Below are 22,077 nucleotides of genomic sequence, written 5' to 3'. Positions count from 1 at the left end.
CTTGCTGGGTGAGAATGAGAGAGAGAGAGAGAGAGAGAGAGAGAGAGAGAGAGAGAGAGAGGAGATCCACAGCAATAACTCAGAGCAGGACTTGCTTAAAACATGAAAAAATCATTTTCATTATTTTGTAATTTTTTAAGCAAGTCTTCTGCTGAGCTATTGCTGTGGATGTGCTTGCAGAACGACCACTCGGTACCCAGGCAGTTGGTGAATTTTTTTGTGTGTGCCCTCCATTACTTTGAGGACATATATGTGAATATACACATATGTTTGTGTTTTTCCTAATTTCCACCCTTAACTATGTTACTTGCTGTGGATTATTACTGTATTACCTGTGAGTCAGACTGTGTTTGGAATAAAATAATTATTTCTCTGTGGCAGTACAAATCACTGCAATTAGTCAATGGAAAGCAATCTTTATTCATTTAACAGCAACTGTGTTTTAAAACAATATACAATTTGTTTTGAAAAAGGCAATATAATTAATTGAAACACTTTGAAAATGATTTCAAAGGGGTTTTTTTCGTGATTAAAATTGCAGCACATCAAACCGGTTACTTCTAGAGGAACCGAAGATCAATACAGTGCACTAATAAAGATGATTATAAAAACACATTAGGTGGATATTTTTCTGATAGGTGGGAACTCCAGTGGGGATTACTATCTGTATAGTAAGGGAAAATAAGAACAAAGGATAAAAGTGATATTTCCTACTTAATTAATTAATATATTATTTGTTAAAATATTTTCCCTTCTCTACTACAGACAGCAGAGGCTATTTTTTAACAAGGCTTATCCTGCCTGAAGCCTCACATATTCTATATAAAACTATCAACACTACTTGACAACTGAAAGAGTTGTAGCACAACCTCTTTCAGGGGTAACTCTTACAGTATATAAAATGAAAGGAGTGAATAAGTAGGACTTTGGTAGTGATGGGTGAATCTGACTCGTTTCATTCTGCTGAAAGTTCACAAAAAGGAGCAAATTCACCAAAATGCTTTGAAGTCTATGGGTGACAACATTTTTTTATACTAGAGTCTATGGGTATCACTTTCACAATTAATTTGACTTGTTTTTAAATTAAAAAATGAGAATAGCTGGGGACTTCAAAATTGTAATTTTATTGGAAAGTTTTCAAACAAAAATCTTTTCTGGGGACTGATATAAGGGATTTTTAAAAAAAATAATAACGCTTCTTTGGAAGCTTTCCTTGAGCTTATCTGTGTTACTAACTCATTTTGCATATAAATATTATTAAAAAACTTCTGACCTCCCTGCAGGTCCACCATATATGCAGCATACAATATCAAAAGAGTCCAGAGTCGAGGATTAATATCATTACCATGTGCTGGAATCAGTATACATTTGGTTTCGTTTATATGTATGTGTACAGTATATTAAATACATTATACACACACATGCATACCTGAAGAACTTCTGCTCTAGACTTCTATAATACTTTTTTTTTTTAAAGCTCCTGCCATGAGTGTATACATTTTTGAAAACACTGAACAATGTGTTGATATCTAAAAGTAAAGCTGCGTGCCCATGCATCATGCAGTATGTTTGTTTAAAGCAAATTTGCCTTTATTGTAAGTAAAAACATAAACACTGTATTGTGTGCAGTGCCACCAGCAGTAAATAAATGATTTCAGAACACTACCAAGTCCACAAATTCAAAAATAGCTGCAAAAGTAAAAGTTTTTTCTGTTGACAGCATATGTAGGTCATTTGCAAGGATTATCATTTTGTTCCCAGTGATTAATGTGAAGGTTGAACAGAGGGTACAACTCTATTCATGAACATTTTTTTTAATGGAGAAGGGATGTGGGTTAAATCTATGTGGGGCCCCTTAATTATGAACTCTAAAGTCACCTTTAAGGCCTTAAGAAATTTGTTGCATGCAGATTGTCAATGTAATGGCTGTCTAATTAACTGTATTGCACTATGAAATGGGAATTTTAATTATTCATTATTATTATATTACATTTCTCAATAGTCAATGCACAATGACACTACTACTGCCATTGTTCTGCAGGCCCCAACCTTCCAAATTAGAATTTCTGACATATCTTTTTTGTAAAACAAGAACTGTATCCTTGTAAATCACTGGCCTACCAGCACACTGACTAATTGGTTTTAACCTTCTGCCTTTATCCGTAGTATTGTAGAGCAAATCAAAAAAATATACACACACAAAGGATAACAACCTTCAACCTACCTGATTTGCACTGAGAGAAGAAGGATGCAGAACATTTCAGCCAAAGAATACATGAAACCTTCAACAAGTGCTAACAGAAACAGCAATCGTACCCCTCTCAGAGATAAATCATTTAAGGGAAATAAAAAAGTTTTTGCAGGTGGCCAAGGATAACAGTAAACACTGATTTGCTGATTCCTGGTAACAATACGACAGAAGGGGTCATTTATTAAGTGCAGGGAAGGGTGCAAAGTGCAAATAACTGGCATAATCAATTATACCATGTCACTTTGTGCCCAGCCTTGCACTTTAAAAAAATTGCTGCTGCTCTTTGAACTGGGTACCCCTGATGACTACGGTACAGTATGTGAACTGCACCAGCCATGATGTATTAATAAGGGGTGGATGGGGGAAGAGACATAACATTGGGAATGCCACTGGCAGACACTTGGGAAAGGGCTACATTTCATCCAAACACTTTGCACCTTGAGCCAGATAAAAAAATGAAAAGAGGTGCAGAGCAAAGTACAGCCAGTCCCTTGGTGCAAATGTTACGGTTTGTGCTTTTGCATAACTTAGGGATTTTTTTTTAATAAAATTGGACTTTTAAAAAATCCCGATTTTTTCAGAATTTATTAAACCGTGAGGATGGAAAAGCCCGAATCTGAAAATCCGGCATCTCAGACCTGTCGAGGTTGCATATAAGTCGATGGGAGAATTTTTTTGATGTGCGCTGGGTTTCGTGCAATACACTGAAGTATTCTGAATTTTTGGGTGAAAATTACGAAGAAATCTGGAAAATTGTCGGCAAAATGTAACAATAAATAAGCGTTAAAAACCTGAGCGGAGTTTGCAGCAGAAAATATTGAGATAAATTAGGACTTTGATAAATAACCCCCTTAGTGTTCTTTCACCTCTTTAAATGTTAACTGAGCCATGATGCATTAATAAGGGGTGGATGGGGGGAAATACATAAGATTGGGAATGCCACTGGCAGGCACTCGGGAAAGGGCTACATTGCATCCAAACACTTTGCACCTTGAGCCAGCTGGCATAACTCCATGTTCAAAGTTAATCAAATCTTTTGCCTTTTTTGATGCTTAAATTCAGGAAAGCATAGCAACAAATACAAGACCAGAATGCATAATTTCCCCACCAGAACTAATGGCATCTCCCTCCCTCTCAACCACATGCTGTATAAGTAATCTGCTCTTTCAATGTCATACTGCTATAACTTTATATACATATATGCAATATAAATAAAACTTAACATACTTAGGTTGAAGGTTGTTAACTATCCACTAGTGATGGGCGAATTTGCGCCGTTTCGCTTCGCCGAAAAATTCGCGAATTTCGCGAAACGGCGAAAAATTCGCGAAACGGCGCCGGCGTCTCGTTTTTGACGCCGGCGCCCGTTTTTTCGACGCCGGCGTCCATTTTTCGGGAAAATTTTTTTTGACGCCGGCGAATTTTTTCGGCGAATTTTCGCGGGCGTTTCGCGAATTTATTCGGTGGACGCGAATCGCGCAAATTCGCCGCGAATTCGCGCCTGGCGAATAAATTCGCCCATCACTACTATCCACCAATAATCAATGGGACCATTAGATACCCATCTATAAATATATGTTTGTGGTCATGTTTGGCATAGTGGCTGGTAAAAAGAATGAATATTATTTTTTTTTCTAGCAAACTGCATTTGTTTGTTTATGTCAAAGAGTGCAGGAAACCCTCATATAAGTATATTGTTATTAATGGAAGCTCACATGTCTGCTGGAGGTTAGTTAATAGTTTCCCTTTATTTTACATATACCGCAACAAAATGAGCCTATTATAGCAGTAATTGTCCAGTCCTGTTTTGTATGTCATGTATTTCCTACACCCTTGAATGCAAAGAACGGGACCTGGAATCAAAGGTACTCAGGAATCATGTACAAACACTACCCCGACTATTTTTACAATGGGCTGCCAGTGAACTACAATTTCAACTTTTTAAAGTATGAATCTGCTATGCATTTGAGTCTAAAAACTGTGAGGGTACGGCATATCATTGATAAACCTAAACTAGGAATGTTAAAAGGACATTGATCGGTGATCAAGCCTCTTTCGTTTGGGTACAGATTACAAGGCTCATGATACAAAACAAGTATATGGTTAGTACTTCTCGAACAAAGGTTGATCTACAAATAGGCAGGGGCTCAATGCAGGATTAGGGTATTTATTATAGGCAGGTTAAGCTTGGAGGTTTCTGGGAAATGAGTTACAACAGAGTTAATGTGGATCACTTGCAGAACCTGGGACACAGACTGAATTATATAGATTTCAGTAGAAAGACTGTTAAATTCAACTGTCTGTCATTGTAACATAGAGGCAAGAGCAGTAGATATAGAATCTTCTTCTGTATAATACCAGGCTCCAACCTAACAGAGGTCTATATCCTACAAGAACCCTATAAATAGCCATTTTATGCATTGTGGCAGCTCTTGAATCAGTTATTTCATTACTGACAGTTTAAACTATTTTCAACTACATTACTACAAACTATTGCCAATTGTATGTCATTTTGGATTAGACAATGTATATGGCTAATTGCCTCCAAATTCTTCCAATGATTAATATGGATTTAAGAAAGCATTTGAAACAAGCAATATAGAAGCTGAAAGATTTGAGAAGTGTAATTTTAGCTACATTATGTGCTCAGTGCGAAACCTCACACCCCCAAACAGGTGGAGCACGTGCAGTTTCATCATCTCTTTCTGGCTTCACTGGGCTCTGCAGGAATATTAGAATGACTAGGAAGGTGAGATGTGAGTGAGCTGTTTATCTCCATTTTATGCCCAAAGGAACCGGGTCTTTCACATGTTCAATTGTCTTTCACAATATCCTCCGTGAGCAGCTGAAAATTCTTATTTTAATGAGGCACAGAAGTGTTAGTATAAAATGGCATTCGAGAGAAAAAGAGATCTGTGAGGTTTGGAAAAGCCAATACAGGTGAGAGGGAGACCCCTGGGGCTTAAACTATTGATTTAGAAAGGTCTTATAACATGCAAGGATTTTTTTTTAAAGCTGCACACAAGAATGACAGGACACAATGGTATGTTGTTGGGAAAAATAAAGAAGGCACATAAATGCTTTATTTAAATAAGCAGTAAAAAGCCAATGCTATTTTTGTTTGATTTGAAACAAATGATTATTTCCTCTGATTACAAGATCAAAGCTGCTAATTTCAATTAAAAGAAGCTATGTTACTTTTAATCAAATCTGCTGATCATTCTTTTCTGCAGAATGTATTTACTGTTTGTTATTCTTCTGGGCTGGTTGTTTGCAGAATAGAATTCAGATAGTACAGCTCTATGGAATATGTTGGTACTTGGTACATATATAAGTATATATATATATATATATATATATATATATATATATATATATATGTTTATTATTAAATCATAGTAACTGTATGCGGAGGTTAAGAGTCCAGTAAGGGGAAACTTCCATATGTCACACCAATGGTTATTAGATTCCTTCCTGGATCAATCATTATTGATCTTAATAATCATAGCTACATGTGCCCTTTTTTGGCTTTTAACCCAGCAAATAAATCACTCAAACCAGAAATTGTCAACAGAAAATTATTTTAGTTACCAGTTACCAGATTATGAAAAAAATTATACATTTTTCTTACCTGTAACAATACGTTTAGCAAGGCTGCACTGATTGATTGTGTTATATTATATGCACTCAGTAATACCCTGCTAATTGCATTTCAGGTGCACGTCATTGGGTAAAAATACCTTTTTCGTTTATTTCTTTGGTTACAACACAGGATTATATCCAAGTGACCTAGATCTGTCCATGAGTAGCTTCTTGGCACTCACAACATAGCTTAGTATTTGTTCATTTTATGCACCTTGTATCTCCACTTATTATTAGATAACAGCAGAGACAATGCTCAAGTTACAATCCTCCAACCCTCCTTGCTGTATGGTGATTGGTGAGTTGTTGAAGTCCCTACACATAACAAATGAGCACTACAATTTTAAAAGATATGTGCAACATACAGTTTCCACACAGCTATGTTTTATACTGGATATGTGTATACAAGTATGGCATTAAAAAAAAAGCATGAATCCATGTTAGTGGCAAAACTATTAAAATTGGTTTATTTAATGTTTATTTAATGTTGTTAAATCCCAAGCATTGTGAATAATAGATCACATATTTTATGTGTTTATCTAAAGGGGACCTGTTTCACAAATAATTACAAATCCTTTTCTAACATTTTATTTGACCAATGAAAAAAAACGTACACTATATTAATGATTTAAATCTTGAGTCCAAGAATAGAGCCATATAGGAGGGCACCGTTTTGGGGACACTGTTATTTAGGTAAGTTTTGCATCATACCTAAATCTCATATTTGTGACCAAACTAAGGACCTGCTGCACATGCCCATGCATGTTCTGGGCCCATCAGGACTGCCATGTTAAGCGCCACCATCCAAACCTGTAGGACTATCACCGGCACACAAGATATGTGTTTAGCAGGGCAAGGCCTTGCAATTTTATTTAATGCATGGTGCAACATTTCAGGGACACTTATGTTTGGTTGATAAGTTCCCTTTAATCTCCCCAAGCACAGGCAACAAAATGTCTAAAGTTTCCTTCCAGCCAGCATTAAGATAAATTGCTGGCAGAAATAATATACGTTCTCACTGCTTTCCGAAGTAGCCCAAAGTTGCCTTTCAAGTGATAAGAAGGATGCTCCTTTGTGGCGGCAAGTTTTTCCTCTTTAAAATGAACCTGGAATCATGGAATTGCTTAGATTTAGCAAAACATTATAAACAGTTTGTGCTTAGCACAAAGGGAAATTGAGTTGGTTAAATCATGTTACATTCTGTTGCATCTGTCGCATCCTTTATGACTAAGGTTCAGACCAAATCAGTCCTAGGTCATCGCATTAGGGTGGTATATCAGTGCAGAATTTGAAAATCACCTTCAGTAATTCAAAAATATTCATCTAGACCATTATTTTAAGAGCCTCGTTATATTATTATTGACTGACAAAAGCAATGCTGCATTATTCTGTTTCTCTGTATAAAATATTAAAATTTTATAGTGTATTTGCAATACAACGTTTAGATACAGAATCACAATAGAAAAACAGGATCATTTGTTAAAAAATGGAAGTTGGGACCAATTTATGTTAAAATAGCTGCAACTGGTACCACATTTATGTTAAAGAAAATTATTCTACACCTTATTTCTACTTCTGTGCCCTCAACCCACCCATGCCTTCCTTCAGTTTATCTCTGTCTGTCTCCATTACCTTGCAGAACTCTTGTTGCCTGACAGGTATATAAAAATATCTCTAACAATGCATTCACTTAAAATAGAGCGGATAGAGTTCAGTATTATCAGGGTTGCTTGCCGAGTTCCAAAAGACTGTGCAGAATTCACACAATGGTGAGCTGCATTATGGAAAGAAACCCTGTTTGCATTTGTGGTGAAGGGAGAGTCTTTTCCAGGGGAAAAAAAATTGAGTTTCTGACCTTTACTTTAATCTCCCGCAGCACACATCAGAAATTGCATTAGAAGAGGCTGCTGCTTATAGCAACATCGGAGAGAGGTGATGTCTTATTCGAGATAGGTAGAAATTGTTAAGGTTTGCACATCATTTTTTAAAATGCTGTAAAACACATTTTGTATTTCTATATTTAAAAGTGTTTTTCTCTCTATTTTTCTCTTGCCTACAACCCTATCGCTTAGATCATTTTGATTTGTTACATTCATATGTACACAGAATTTCTTTTCTTTCCCCATAATCAATATATTTATATTAATATTCTTTATACAGTCCTGTTAGTTCTTGATACAAGGCCAGAGCACAGGTTCATTAAATGAATGTGTCCTTTCCCAGCCCTATGACCCACTTATATAATAAACATAAGATATAATGAATGAATATACAAGTACAGAAGGTTTCCTTGGGCAGCACCATGCTTTGAAACTACTAAAATCAATTGAGCATTAAAGAGCCCAATAGGATTGTCTAGCCATCAACATAACTTTATGTCACTTTAATTAACACCAAGCATTTGGCATTTTCTTTTTATTACAGGGTAATAAAATAAAGTATTTTTCTGTATAAATGGTTTACTGTCAGGAATTGCTGGGGATCGAACACTGTCTTGTGTTTTTTTTTTTGGTCTGGGCATTTCCCTATTGAGCCACCAGGGGCGCTTTGTGCTGATGGTGCTTTATTTGCTCCTTCGCAGTTATAAAGCAAAATAAACTCAGCAAGGGCTTGTACCTGCTTGAATGAACCTTCGAAGGCCAGTGAAATTCTTCTTTGTTGCTACAATTGAGGTTGCCAAGGCTTCCTTCACCGTGCACCGGGTTGTCTTGTCCTGGAGAGCCAGGGTGTGCAAGCATGGTAACCTTGTACTTCACTCTCCTCCTCCAGTCCCTCCATTCGCTTGGCCTTCGTGACACAGCCCTGTCCTGGTTCTCTTCTTACATCACCATTCGTTCCTTCAGTGTCTCCTACAACGGAGTAGCATCTTCTCCCCTACCTCTTTCTGTTGGAGTTCCTCAAGGCTCTGTCCTGGGATCATTACTAATCTCCCTCTATACTTCCTCCCTAGGCAAATTAATCAACTCGTATGGTTTCCACTACCACCTCTATGCTGACGATACTCAGATCTATCTCTCATCTCCTGATCTCAACCCAGAACTCCTAACTCGCGTCTCCTCCTGCCTGTCCGCTATCTCTACCTGGATGCCACAACGCTACCTTAAATTAAACCTCTCTAGAACTGAAATGGTTCTCTTTCCTCCAACTAACACCAGTAACATCCCAGAAGTATCAATCATAGTTAACAATTCCACTATCACCCCCTCTCCCCAGGCCCGGTGCCTTGGGGTTATCCTAGATTCTGCCCTGTCATTCACTCCTCATATCCAGTCACTTATTAAATCATGTCACTTCCACCTAAGGAACATATCCAAAATACCATCATTTATCTCCCAAGATGCTGCCAAAATTCTTATTCACTCTCTCGTCATATCACGTCTAGACTACTGTAACTCTCTTTTAATTGGCCTTCCCCTCCAGAGACTGTCACCTCTCCTGTCCATAGCACAGCAACCGCTCCTCCTCTGCCTCGCCATTCTGTCAATCCCTGCACTGGCTTCCGTTACCTTTCAGAATTAAATTCAAATTAATGACCCTGACATTCAAAGCACTTCCTAACTCTGCCCCACCCTACATCTCTGAACTCATCTCTATATACTCACCCAACCACTTACTATGCTCCTCTACTGACCTGCTACTCAACTCTTCTCTCATTACCTCCTCACATGCTCACATTCAAGACTTTGCAAGGGCTGCACCCCTCCTCTGGAACGCTCTCCCACGGTCTGTCCGACTTTCTCCCAACCTTTCTGCTTTCAAGAAATCTCTGAAAACGCACTTCTTTCGAGAAGCCTACCCTCACTCTGCTTAATTACAAAATGCAACACCACATACAGTACCACATTTCTCACCCATTTAATTTGATCTTGCCCAATCCCACACCTTGTGTATTACTCCCTTCTCTTTAGAGTGTATGCCTATGCATAGGGCCTTCCTCGCCTTTTTGTGATGTATGTAACTCCATATGTTCTATGTATATAATTCATGTGATTTAGTTGTATAATCACATTTACTTTACAGTGCTACGCAATATGTTGGCGCTATATAAATACATGTTAATAATAATAATAATAATTCCTTGGTTATTGAGCTCCCCAGCCTTACCTATGCTGCAACTCATTGAATTGTGCCTGAACCCTGCCTTGTTCTTGTTTTGAGATCCTGTATCTTTGCCTTGTTCCTGAGCCATTGTCCTGTTCTTTGCCTCGTGTTGCTCTCCTCTACTGACCTTGGCCTGTTATTGGACTTGCTACTTACTTTGTTTTTCGCCTGCCCCTGACATTTAGCCATTTACTGGACTCAGCCTCTGCCTGACAATTTCTACATTTTGTCTGCTTATTCAGTTGTTTATGGCTATAGCCTGGGATAACCAGTCTTTAGGCTCCTAACCTCCATCCTCTCCACAGCGACCCTATATTCATAGTAACATAGTAACATAGCAAGTTAAGTTAAAAAAAGACCTTTTTATTCTATTTAAACCTGCCTTACTGCTAGTTGACCAGAGGAAGGCAACGAAACCCATATGAAGCCTCTGCATTTTGCCTCAGAGGGGGAAAAATTCCTTCCCGATTCCAAAATGGCAATCGGACTAGTCCCTAGATCAATTTGTACTATGAGTTATCTTCCATAACCCTATATTCCCTCACTTGCTAAAAAGGCATCCAACCCCTTTCAATAATTTGGATCTTTATACCTTAAGTCTTCTAAAAACTAATTTAAACATTAAATAAATCCAGTAGGCTTGTTTTTCCTTGAATAATGACCAATTATATCTCAGTTTAGGTCAAGTGAAAGGTAATATTTTATATTACAGAGAAAAGGAAAATAGTTTAAAAATAATGTAAAAAAATTGACAAAAGAAGTCAATGGGAGACAGCCTTACTATTATTTTGAGCTTTCTGGATAATGGTTTTGGGATAATGGATCCCATGCCTTGCATGATTGTTTTGCTATCAGTCATATCATTATTTTTTGTTAAACAGGACACTGTAGGAAATTGCTTTACCATATTTCATCACCTTCTGAATAACATGTATCTGGGTAATTCCATATCTGTAATTGCATTCTGTGGCCACAGTGATCACTTTAATCTCTACTCTCTGATATAAAAACATGAGCCAATATGTGTATAAGTTTTAAAGTCTATGGGCTAGATATTATTATTAACATGTATTTTTAGAGCTTAGAATATGCTTATATTTATTAATATACTGTATATGATGTACAAGGTGTGACTGATTATGCCTTTATAAAATATACATCACATTAGTATTAAAACCATTTAAAGCCTTGTTTATATTTGCATAATTTGATTAGGGTTTGCTGAATGCCAATAGCTGATGGCTTAGGTTTCATTGATTACTAACTGCCGTTTTAAAACAAAAAGAGTTGCATGTCTGACATCTGTTTTACCATCAGACACCTTTTCTATAGTTTGCTGTTCTACAGAATGAAAATATGAATGAATGAGATAGATCAGTCTGATTAAATGGCTTGTGTTAATGAGGTCAAGACTACTCCAGATGCTTAATGGCACATTAGATTTTGTGTGGAAGAACTAAATAACAAATAAGGATGCAAACTTCTAGTTTCTTAAATTTCTGGTTTAATGAGAGTTAGCATTAATAGCAACAGTAAGTGCAAGGTACAAAAATTGCCTATTACACCATAATACAGCTTCATTTCCCAGATGCCCAGTATAATTGTAAATGCCCCCAAACTTTACCAATATGGATGCTTAATTGCATTTGCAGCTTGATTTTGTTGGCATGGATCAGCAGTTTGTAGATGACTCCTAGAAATATGGAGATGCAATTATGATAACAAACAAGGGTTTATAAGAGCACCAACAGTACCTATACAGAGGGCTCGAAGCTTAGATTCTGTCCGAGCAATGCTTCATCTGGTTACTTCTGTGCAGCTGTCTAATATAATTGTAAATGCCCCAATAGTAACATTCACTATAACTTAAAGTGATTGTGTGAATGCTAATGTGCATGTGCATCTTGATTTTTGATCAAGTGTATACAGAGTCTGTGTCTCTGTTTTAAAATTTGAACCATATGCCCCTTTATTCAACAAGAATCAATATATAGGGCTTACTTGCCCTTACTTACTAGTAAACAAATCCCTCCTTCCACTCACTGTTTTGACTTACAGACAAGCAGCAGTTCATTATGCAGGGGGTTATCTGTGCACTGTTATCTAATTATCTAACATAAACATACCTTACAAGACTGGAGTTGCTTCGGTTTCCCTGTTTTCCTGTTTAGCTGAAAAAATAACGATAATAACCGATTTTCCAGGATTAAAGAATAGGCAAAAAATATGTTCTGCCCCTAAAATAGTAGACCACAAATGGGTCAGTCTGAGGGGAGGCACAAATCACAACAGAAAATCAGGATTAGGCACCAGCTACTAGAACAACAACTTTGCAAGGTAAAATGGCATTTTGACCCATGATGCACGTGAAATAGAGGTGACACTTTTGGTGACTTTTTTTTGTACCCACTGGTCCAAAGATGTGCATCCAGATACAGTAATGCTGGTTGATTGCTGAAATAATTCATACAAAAATATTTGTTGTAAAGGTCTGACCTTAGTTCTGTGCCATACATCATCCTGCAAGTCAGTTTAAGGCTATGACCACATCTGTTCATTCAGGCCTTGAACCATTTTCTTGCCAATGTCCTATAGCTTTAGTGTGTCTCTGTGCCTATTCACAGCTTACTGTTTTTTCTGTGGTCAAAATCTGGTGATTCGCTGGTCTCTGCTCTTCAACTGCCTCCTCCATTTAGGAACAATTATAGGAAAATAACACATCCCAGGCTGATTTTAATTATCGCAAATTATCTATTTACGGTAGGCAGTTTCTTTCTGCAAATAAAATGATTAAAATATTTTATCATCTCCTTTCAAGACACGCTCAGCAATTTTCAGATGATCTGGAGGTGCTGTGAATTTAGGAAATGGAAATTCTTTTTTATGGCTAATTTTTATCTTATAACGAATACATTTTTTTTAAAAAAAGGAGATTTGTGATGAAAATATATTTCGGTTTTCCTTACTAAAGTGTACAAAAAAATGAGCTCAAGAGTGTAAAACCCACAGCTCTGTTTTGTACAAAGTACAACTTTAGGTATGTACTATAGCCAGCAATAGCAACACGGTATCACAGTATTAAAGTGGACCTGTCACCCAGACATAAAAATCTGTATAATAAAAGTCCTTTTCAAATTAAACATGAAACCCTAATTTTTTATTTTTTATTTAAGCATTCATAGCTGTTGTAAACTCATTTAAAAATCTCTGCTGTCAATCAAATATTGCCTGCCCCTCCTCTAGGTGGGGCAGCCAATTATTTTCAATTTCCATTCAGCACTTCCTAGATGTCACTGCTCTCCTCACATTTCCCCCATTCTCTTCACCATTTAATTGTATAGTCAGGGCATGCGGATGGACATCAGGTCCCCCATTCTGGTGCACAAACAAGATTCTGAGATGATACAAGGCTTGCCTTAATAACAGTGTCCACAAAATGGCTCCTGCCTGCTTGCTATAATTATTAATTCCCAGAAGGAAACAAGATTAAAACATTTGTTACAGTGTAATTAAAGTTCATTTTGCTTGACTAACATGATAAAATAGGATTTGAAATTATTTTTTTTGGGTGACGGGTCCCCTTTAACACTGAGTAGCTCTATAGCACTTCAGGGCTCAGTGGACATTACATTGCATTCTGCATAACTGGTGCAAACCTGTATCCATTGATTAAGTGCCTATTTGGCACAAATAGTGTATTGCATCTATTTTAACTTTTTTCAATGAAAATTATTTTTACTTTAATATCTGTGGCCCTGTGGATTTCTTAGAGCTATTGTACATTTTAATTTCGCAGCCCTCTTCAATAAAGGACAAGGTAATATAAATCAAATGAATCTAGGATAAGAGATTGGGCTGTTAACACCAAAGCATGGCTTACCCGATAATGCAGTTACAGTTCTGATCAGGGCGATATTAGAATATAACACACTTTGGTTCTTTATTAAAGATTGTATTAGCAAACACTCCTTTCAACACAGAAAATAATGGCCTTTGCCAAGTAATTGCATTTTTGATATGAGTATCGGATTTAGTATAAGAATTTGACATGGTTGTGCTGTACTGTACTGAGGAATTTTGGCAGGACTCCACCAGCAACCTTTCTCCAGCTTCCTCTCATTTCTGTTGCTGGGCTACTGCATCATCCATAGCCTCCGATTCTGACACTGCTTTATGAAATATATACCTCCTCTGCTCTTTGTTGATTTCTAGGGAATCCAATAATATTTCTAAACATCCCCCTTTCAGCCCTTGAAAATGAAAATATTTATAACTATTTCACTGCCGGAGATGTCAGAAAAGCAGCTCATGTCAAAAGAAAACTATTATGTATGGAGAATAAAGAAGCCTTTTTTTAAGAGTGCAATATGTCACAACTCTGTATGCATTGTAGTCAAGCCAACCTCCCGTGGGTGAGCCATGTGTTGAGATGAATGGGTAATTGTACGGTAGTTTAATGCTAAGTTAACTGAAATGGAGTCTGAATAGAATACACATTATTATTTTCATGCATCAACTGTTTATAAAATTATAGCACAGAAGTAATTCAGAATGTTGTGGGCTCTGTGTCTGTCAGATTGAGCTCACGATGACAGCACAGTCTTTTAAATGGTTGGATAATTAATTATAATATCTCTGCCCTAAATGGCTGTCCACCTAGTGGCCCCACAATGGACATTTGAATATCCTACACATTTAACTTCAGCAAGGATGAAGTATCTTTAATCATGACAGCACGGTATAACATTTTTTTGAAAGCTACATCGGGTTAAAATGTCCACGAAAAAACAGTGAACAATTTCCAAAATCTGTGAAATAGACCTTGCTCTCTGTTTTATTTGCTGTGGTGGTGATGTGTCAAAACCACCTGCCATGGGATATAATTCAAAATGTTACCTGTGCTAACCTTTGTGCCTTTATATAACTCAGCTTGATACAGTACGACACTTACACATCACACACAGTCCTGATCAAGTAGCACCTACTGAGTGTCTCCTTTATTTCTCTAAACAGCAGCCTTGCAAAAAGAAAATCACTTGCACTTTCATAAACATAATTGGGGTAAGTTTCTCAAGAGCCATAGAAGGTTGATTTTCTATAATTCAATGCCATTGTCACTCAAATGTGAGTAAAAAAATCCACATGTTTTAATGAGCATGGATATGTTTTTCAATTTATGAAGGGACTACAGTATACTTAGAAGTATATTTTCATGGAACGTGTTTGTTTCCTGCAATTTACTACAAACGTTTATGAATTTGCCTTAAGCTGTAGTTTGCTGGGAAGTGGCATAAATCATTATCACCTGTGGCAATATTGTAGCACTCTATAGAAATATTGATTAAATGGCCGTGTAAGGATTTCGCTAACAACTGAATATTTTTGGATGATTTTTTAGAAGAAAAAAAATGTTCTGAATAATAGTAAATACTGTCCACGGAAAAAGGTGGAAGCTTTTCCAAATGTTAGTCAAAGAATCCCTTAATGAAGAAATGCTGAAACTTGGAGGCCTATTGCTCAGCAGTTTTATTTTACTGGTTTTGGAGAAAGTGAGTTAAACTAAATAATCTGAAAAAAAACCTTTAAAATGTTGAATTTTTCAGACAATTAAAAGCTAAAAAAGTCTAAACTGATTCAAGTTTGTCTAATAGGATCAGCGCAACTTCCATTGACCTCAACAACTTCTACCTGGAGAATTTTCAGAGTTCAGACTTTTTCTTGTTTTTTTTTCATTTAATAAATCCCCAGTTTTAGAGATTTAAAGAAACCACACACTTTAGAGAAAAAAAATTAAATGTGAATGTTAATAAATAGGCCCTCTGAGAGTTGGACCACTGAACAAAACCAGATAGCATAAATTGTAATTGCTCATAAGGCCTAAGGCAAAGAACAATTCTTAGTGCAAAGTTATATAATGTATATCAGAGTAACTAAGCACTGCCAAAGCCCCCCCCCCACACACAAAAATCATCAGAGGGGCTCCCCTACAAACCCCCTTCCTGCATGCTTGACTGTTGGGGCCCGGTGAACACCTATCTGGCCCTCCCCCACCATGTACCCACCTATTTTCTTGCCTGCTCGTATCCCCTGCTCATGCCAAGTAGGTAAGATTATTGCGGGGAAATCACTTTGAGTAAGACAGTTAAATGGTCACTATCATGCAGGTGTTCTATTACTTGTACAATTCTGGGTTGTTAGAGACACTAAGGGGCCTATTTACTAACAACTGAATTGCGATTTTTTTTTTCCCACAAACCTCGAAAGGTTTCTGGTTTTCCTATACTTATAAAAGCTCTACAAATTTAAGCTTTTTTAAGTGAAAAAACACAAATCCTCTAATGCAAAACTGTTGTTGCGATGCTATAGAAGTCAGTGGGAGCTGTGCTGATCTTATTGGACCAATTTTAATCAAATCAGACTTTTAGAAGTTTTATGGGTTTTTTTCACTAGGAATAGTCTGAAAAACTTCAATTTTATAGGTATTTTTACCTTTTAGTGCATCATACAGTGCTTTTTTATTTGCACTTTTTATATTCTGATCTTTTAATAAATTCAATTACAAAAACCTCTAAAACCACTAAAATACGCCTCCACAAAACAATGTAGCACAATTTCTGGTCGAATGATTTATAACTTGTTATTGACAGATACCAAATTTAGATTTAGATCCCATTATGTGTGTTGGCAGTCTTTAGTAAAAAAAGTTGGGTCCAATTTATTATTGATAAAATCTTTTTATAACTGGCTCTATTTTACAAAAATGTGCACTGATTCAGTAAGTTCCCACATATAAGCAATACCTAGTTCTAATATTAGTAAATCTTCCACAATATGTTGGTTTCTTTACTTTGCTTTCCTACCTATCTTAGATGAAGTCTAAAAATTGTAATTGCAACAGCATACAAAATTAGCAGCCAGACCCCAGAACTGCAACCTCACAGAATAAGGATGCAAAATTGGACTCCCTTATAAAGGTGTTAAGACATTTCTTAATGTGTAAATATTATGTGGCCTACCTCCTGTAATCCAAATATAATATGTAGAGAAGAAAACCACTGCCTTTAAAACTAGCAGAGTGAAGCTACTATCTATAGTACACTATTCAATGCAGCATTCTCATTATCTCTGCATACACACCTAGAGCTGGCTGTGAAATCATTTAAGAACAAAAATTAATTAGATTTTGCTTGGCAGTATTTATTTGCTTGATCAAGGGCTCCTAAACCTGTAATTCTGCTGAAAGCTGAATAGTTTGGAAAGTGAAATATGATTTTGTTTTGCATGCAAATGTTATTCTTGCAGATATGATTATACACTCCACATACAATCATGTCTATTCTTGCTGCTGAAATATACAGGATAAAGAGAATTAAAGGGCCAATGTATACCTGGTGCACAACAAATGCCTTGCTTTTAAAATATGTACAGGTATGAGACCTGTTATCCAGAATGCTCAGGACCTGGGGTCTTCCAGATAATGGATCTTTACGGCATTAGAAAATCTACTAGAAAATCATGTAAACATTAAATAAACCCAAATAGGCTGTTTTGCATCCATTAAGGAGTAATTATATCTTAGTTGGAATCAAGTAAAGTGTACAGTTTTATTATTACAGAAAAAAAGGAAATCATTTTGAAAAATTTGGATTATTTGGTTATTTGATGGGAGACAACCTTTCCGTAATTTGGAGCTTTCTGGATAAGGGGTTTCTGGATAATGGATCCCATACCTGTACTTTCTATGCATTTAATTTTTGCTAATGTTTTTATAAAACAAAGACTTATACTTACTTATTTACCCTTCAGAGTGAAAGTCAATTTATTTATATAATGAATACCACCTTTATTATGACTTCTGTCCTGACATAGGCTGAGGGACTGTAGACCTTAGGGCAAGAATGAAGTACTGTATATAAACATGTCCCGTAATAATCACATTACAGAGCCTTAAGGGCCAATTTACTACAAATTAGTATATTACCGAACACTAAGCTCTTCTGCCTAAACCTTGTACAGTGCTAGTTGTGTTGTGGTCTTTATTCTTAGCCAATTGTTTTGCCCCATAGTGATTTGCTTCAGTTATCGAAACATGGCACCCTTCCCCTATAATCGTAAATGAGCCCTGGAAGTGTCCAGTGGGAAGAGGAAGCAGGAGAGTCTGGCAGTGAGAACCATGAGAGATCAGTGCATTGCCGGTGGGCCCAGAGAGCAGAAAGGCCCACCAAAAGCTGTCATTTGGTTCAAGCTAGCACAGGGAAGGAAGATAATGTGCCTGGAGAGACAGAGAGTGTGAGAGTACAGATTGGAGGAATCAGCATCTGCAGGGGATTCCCATCTGAGTATCCAAAGGGACTGGCATTGCACTGCGTATCCATAAGAGCTTGACTCACCCGAAGAGTGACTGTAAAGGATCCAAAGAAACTTTTGGAGTGACTATTCCTATTTAAAGTTATTCAGTCTACCAACTACTGTGTGTGAATTATTACTGTTTGCTAATGGGTCCACCAATAGGTGCATTCCTGGTTCCCACTAGGTGGAAGCACTGTGCTAATTAGTACCAGGTTCCCAGTCTCTCCCAATACAACTGCTGAGTGGCTCAAGTTTGTCCCGTGCCATCAGGTAAGCACCACACGTAGAGTGTTACACTGACAAAAGGGGCATTGAAAGGTTTAATTGAATTTATTAGTGTTATGTTGACTATGTGTATATTTCAATTCATTCATTTTCTATTAAGTTGCCAATGCATTCCTACTTACAGAATACATTAGCCTCACACGTAATCGACACTTAAGAGCAAATAAATATAAAGTTACCCAGGGATTTATACTGTCACATGCAACCTATTCAATTCACATAGACAGACAAAGCCATACATTCCCAACACGCATCCTAACATATACTGAATAAATATTGTTACGTTGCATGCAAACAAATGCAATAAAATTGAGAACATAACAATGAATATAGTAACCACCATCAACATCCTTTAATATTTGTGTTTTCTATCAATTGAGAAAGGTCAAACAAAATATGCTGTCATGAACATGTCACAACAGCTGAAAACATTTTGTTAGGTTGAGCAAATACTGTAATAAAACCATAAGTAGTCTATTCACTAAAGGTCAGGAAAGCATGACAAGCACACTTCTCTTCTTGTTTTTTTTTTTTTACACAATAGTATACAATATCACTATGCTCTCTCAATAAAGGGTTGGTTACATAGAATGCGGAGTGTGAAATCTGCCATTATTTCAATTGTGTTTAACTGGTTGACTGATGTAGATTTAGTATCATCAGCCTTGACTGGCAAGTACCTGCATTCCAGCGCCATAGATTCCAGGTTTCTTGCTACACCCTTTGTTTACTGACCAGTTTCAGGGCAGGTGCAACAAGAGGATCTTTTGCAAAGTATTTCAAGAAAATATCCTTTGGTAATATAGAAACAGCTGAACCTGTATCAAGCATCAGGTTAATGGAGTGTCCCTTGCCAGCAGAAGCAGTACTGACACTGACAGTGCATATAAACTTGTCTGAAATAAATGTGTCAGTTTATCCACACTTAATACTGTGACATTTGTAGTAGTGACTTCATGAACATCTTTAGCAGAACTACGGCAGGTCTTAGCAAAATGTCCTACTTTTTGCATTTGCAGCACCGTTTAGCTTTTGCAGGACATGTAGCATAATTTGCAGTGTGTTGTGTTGAACCACAGTGAAAGCAGTATTTCTATTTGTATTTACTAAATGGTTTTAAAGTGTAGGTGAATCCCTTTCCTTAGCACTGTATTTTGCCTGTGACTGTGCATTATTAGGCCACAGTGCTGAATTCACAGTCTGTACATTCCCAGCAGTTCCCTGACTGAGAGTTTTAGCCTCTGCCACTGCTGTTTCAATTTGGCTAGCAACTGTAATAGCCTTTGCAAGGGTTAAATCCTGCTCTAGGATCAGTCTCTCTCTCTAATGCGAGGTGAGTTTGTTTTTTCCACTATTTGGTCTCTTGGCATTTCATCTGTTAGATTCCCAAACTCACAGGTAACAACCAGCTCTATCAAAGCTGCTACAAATTGTTCTGTGGATTCGCCATTACGCTGTCCACGTTGGCGAAATTTATATCTTTCAGCAACCACATTTACTCTTGGCATGAAAAAGTTCTTTATAGCAGTAAGAGCAGTTTCATAAGTCTCATCAGGTAATGGTAATGTATAGAAAATACACTGTCCCTCTGCTCCCAGGCAGTGAAAAAGTAAAGCACGCTTTCTAGCAGCAGCAAATCTCCCCTTGGTCAGCGACAATAATGTAGTTTTCAGACATATGGATCCAAGCAGTAAAAGGTATGGTAGGCTCACCAGAGTTTCGGAGAAAAGGTGCAGGCTGCTGCAGAGGTAGAAGAGACATCTTGTCACCAATATGTTATGTTTTGGTAGCCGAGTATGAATAGAGTATAACAGTGCTTTATTAGCAGGCTCATGTAGCCATTACACAACAGTAAGCAACTCTAACACCACAAGCTGTATAGAAAGTATGCACAGTATAAGTCTTGAGCACAGTGACATCTACAGGCCATTTGTATAAACACCACACCCTTCAATCTATGTTGCACTGGGGGTTGCCTGGAGCCCCAAAATCAAAAGGCCTGGCAACTCAAAAACGTAGATATCCAGGAAAATACGAGGGTTAGTTTCTGAAACAAAGTATGTTTGCTTTCCCTTTCCTAATAAGTTTTCATTAAACACTTTTTAAAGGTAATCTATACCCCCAAACAATTTAGATTTCTATAAAAAATATATTGCAAATGTAAAACCCTGCTTCATCTGCTTTTTTAGTAGTATGTGCCATCGGGTAATCCTAAATAGAAAATTGCCATTTTAAAAAATAAGGGCCACCCCTAGGTCACATGTGCCAGATAAATCAAAAGTTCTGTCTTTTACACACACACTTCTTCCTGTTACAGTTAGAGCTGCGGTATTTCTGGTCAGGTGATCTCTGAGGTGGCACAGAGATCATCACGAAATGGTGGCTCAAGGTAAAAGATGTAAAAGGACAATAGTTGTGGATAAATATATCCCATTTGAGATTAGATTCCACTTAAAATTCCTTTACAGACATTTAGGGGGTTATTTATCAAAATCCAAATTTTTCAGATTTTTTTTTTCCTGATTTATCAATAAGAATTGTATAGGGAAAAACCCCAGAATTTTCCACGTTTGATGCCTGAAAACCACTAAATATTCAGGTTTTCACAGAAAAACCAGTGTCAACTACCAAAAACTCTGAACAATTTGTGAGGTCAAATGGTTAAGGGGGACATCTGCCATTGACTTTTTTTTTTTTAAAGAGTAATTTTTATTGAATTTTACAACATAAAGAGTAGAGAGAAGAACAGATTAAGAAAGGAAAGAAAAGAAAAGAGAAAAGGGAGGGGGGAAGGAAGTATGGCTGAAAATTGGCAATCAGTTGGTAGTTGAGGTGGCAGGTGACTCGATCCAAGGATTCCATATATTCTCAAACTTCTTTGGGCATCCTCGGGCGAGGTACGTGAGTTTATACAATTCCAATTGCGAGTTAATTAGCCCAATCCATCTACTCAGCGTCGGGGGCGAAGGGCCCATCCAGTGAAGGGCAACCACTTTTTTCGCATAAAAGAGAAGCAATCTCATCAGGCATCTAGTGTTTACTCTAGGTATCACCGAATCAAGAAGTCCCAGGAGACAGGTAGCAGGGTTAAGTATTTGGGGAAGTTCCAGTTCAGCAGCCATAAAGTGCACAATTGCTCTCCAAAATCGGAGTATTACTGGGCAGTCCCACATTAAATGCAGAAAGTTGGCGACAGAAGCACCACATCTAGGACAGGTGGGTGAAACTGCTCTACCCATTACAAATAGTTTCTGCGGGGTGAGGTATGTTTGGTGTATGATCCTAAATTGGATAAGTTTGTCACGAACACTTACTAATGGAGTGTAAAGGTTGTCTATAATTTCATCCCAATCATCTGGATCCACACTGACTCCACAACTTTCCCACTTATATTTCACTCTGGGCCTGGGGTCATATCTATTAGAGATCAAGTGCTTATACGTATGCGA

This window comes from Xenopus laevis, chromosome 4S (assembly GCF_017654675.1).
Source record: "Xenopus laevis strain J_2021 chromosome 4S, Xenopus_laevis_v10.1, whole genome shotgun sequence".
Classification (NCBI taxonomy): Eukaryota; Metazoa; Chordata; class Amphibia; order Anura; family Pipidae; genus Xenopus; species Xenopus laevis.
Note: the sequence above shows the minus strand (reverse complement) of the source record.